At 48.4% G+C, this 2,660-nt stretch overlaps 1 non-coding gene across 1 annotated transcript; it reads right to left on the bottom strand.

Annotated features, from left to right (window-relative positions):
- Positions 1-585: 585 nt before the first annotated feature.
- Positions 586-657, bottom strand: trnaa-ugc (transfer RNA alanine (anticodon UGC)). Its single transcript has one exon. It is a non-coding gene; the product is annotated as a tRNA-Ala (tRNA).
- Between the last annotated feature and the right edge of the window lie 2,003 nt (positions 658-2,660).

Below are 2,660 nucleotides of genomic sequence, written 5' to 3'. Positions count from 1 at the left end.
GAGTCAGCACCCACCGCACCAGAGAGGGTCGGCACCCACCGCACCAGAGAGAGTCAGCACCCACCGCACCAGAGAGGGTCAGCACCCACGCCACCAGAGAGAGTCAGCGCCCACGCCACCAGAGAGAGTCAGCACCCACCGCACCAGAGAGGGTCAGCACCCACCGCACCAGAGAGAGTCAGCACCCACTGCACCAGAGAGAGTCAGAGTCAGCGCCCACCCCACCAGGGAGAGTCAGCACCCACCACACCAGCCGGAAATACATTCCAGATGCTCAGTCCTCTCTGGGAAAAGAAGAAGCTCCCAACATCCAGACTATTCTTCCCTCTTTGTGGTCGGAACGCCGGTCCGCTGCTTCCCCCCAATCTGTGAAACTGGAAATAATCTATCACTGGGCAAGCTGTTCAACCATGAGATGGGAGCCATTCAAACATCGTGGGCGCTCTCCCATTGAATTATATTCTGTGCGGAGCGTTCGGTTTTTCGCGAGGTGAAGAAACTCTTGTCTCTCCTTGTGTGGAAATGTGAGGCGAGTCTCAGATGATATTCTCACAGTTGAATCTAAAATTTGAAATGTAACTTGTTTGGAGATGCCGGGGATTGAACCCGGGACCTCATACATGCAAAGCATGCGCTCTTCCACTGAGCTACATCCCCACGGGGCAAAAGGAACCTGAGAAATAAACAAGCAGACACTTTAGAAGTGAAGCCGTGAGCTTTCTGCTCCGTCTCTCCAGGATATCGAGATGCCCAGCGGTCCCGCGTGTTCACAATGTTCAACCTCTGCTTCAGTTCACGGGGTTTCTGCTCCTCTTTACTTTGAACTTTCCAAAAAAAAGTCTGTGGAAATAAAAAAACCCAATCGCTAATGGTCAGTGACAAGACTGAAATCGAACCTCTGAATCATAAAGTGAGATGGAAGAATGACAGAGCGTCAAACAGGAACAAGAGCTGGGACTGCTCGCTCGATATTGCACCGTCACACATTCCCCTCAGTCGGCGGCTGCTTTGAGTTGAGCTGTTGAGGGGACCGTGAGATGAAGTCCCGCTCCGGGACAATTTAATGCTTGTGGAGCCTCAGAAGTTGGAACTCGCTGAGCTCAAAAAACGTCATTCAACTTTCCGTGGGTAATTCTGGTGGAAAATTAATTAGGAAGATGCTAAGAGTTGAACCCAGGACCTCAACACATGCGAAACATGCGCTCTATCACTGAACGAAATCCCCAGATTAAAGAAACCTCTCACCAAGGAAAGAAGAACTGATTGTCCTCATTTTATGAGGCCACCCGTGGTGGGTGTGCACTCCACTCTGCATTTTACTGGAGAAATAATCAATTTATATTATGTAACTATGCCCCACTCACTGCATTTTACTGGAGAAATAATCAATTTATATTATGTAACTATCCTCCACTCACTGCATTTTACTGGAGAAATAATCAATTTATTTTATGTAACTATCCCCCACTCACTGCATTTTACTGGAGAAATAATCAATTTATATTATGTAACTATCCTCCACTCACTGCATTTTACTGGAGAAATAATCAATTTATTTTATGTAACTATCCCCCACTCACTGCATTTTACTGGAGAAATAATCAATTTATATTATGTAACTATCCTCCACTCACTGCATTTTACTGGAGAAATAATCAATTTATATTGTGTAACTATCCCCCACCAGGTTTTAGCTGTTGTCAGAAATAGTCCCTTCGTGGTCGCCAATTGTAGGATTTAAACCACTATTTTCAGGATTATAATCTAATCCAATCTCAGGACTGGTTCCTGACAACAACAAGATCACCACTGGTACTGGTATTACGGTTAAAGGCAAAACCGATTTATTAATCACATCACAATTAGTGCAAAAAGGTGATACTGAACAAAGAGAAATAGTGAGTGTTCCTTGAAACCTCAGGAGTGTCCCTCCAAGTGACTACGGTGTGGTCTCTCTCTCTCTCTCTCTATCCCTCCAAGTGACTACGGTGCGGTCTCTCTCTCTCTCTCTCTCTATCCCTCCAAGTGACTACGGTGCGGTCTCTCTCTCTCTGTCCCTCCAAGTGACTACGGTGCGGTCTCTCTCTCTCTCTCTCTCTCTGTCCCTCCAAGTGACTACGGTGCGGTCTCTCTCTCTCTCTCTCTATCCCTCCAAGTGACTACGGTGCGGTCTCTCTCTCTCTCTCTCTCTATCCCTCCAAGTGACTACGGTGCGGTCTCTCTCTCTCTATCCCTCCAAGTGACTACGGTGCGGTCTCTCTCTCTCTCTCTCTCCATCCCTCCAAGTGACTACGGTGCGGTCTCTCTCTCTCTCTCTCTCTCTATCCCTCCAAGTGACTACGGTGCGGTCTCTCTCTCTCTATCCCTCCAAGTGACTACAGTGCGGTCTCTCTCTCTCTCTCTCTCTATCCCTCCAAGTGACTACGGTGCGGTCTCTCTCTCTCTCTCTCTCCATCCCTCCAAGTGACTACGGTGCGGTCTCTCTCTCTCTCTCTCTCTATCCCTCCAAGTGACTACGGTGCGGTCTCTCTCTCTCTCTCCCTCCAAGTGACTACGGTGCGGTCTCTCTCTCTCTCTCTCTATCCCTCCAAGTGACTACGGTGCGGTCTCTCTCTCTCTCTGTCCCTCCAAGTGACTACGGTGCGGTCTCTCTCTCTCCC

This window comes from Heptranchias perlo, unplaced genomic scaffold, assembly GCF_035084215.1.
Source record: "Heptranchias perlo isolate sHepPer1 unplaced genomic scaffold, sHepPer1.hap1 HAP1_SCAFFOLD_688, whole genome shotgun sequence".
Taxonomy (NCBI): domain Eukaryota; kingdom Metazoa; phylum Chordata; class Chondrichthyes; order Hexanchiformes; family Hexanchidae; genus Heptranchias; species Heptranchias perlo.
Note: the sequence above shows the minus strand (reverse complement) of the source record. Positions and strands in the feature narration are given on the sequence as shown.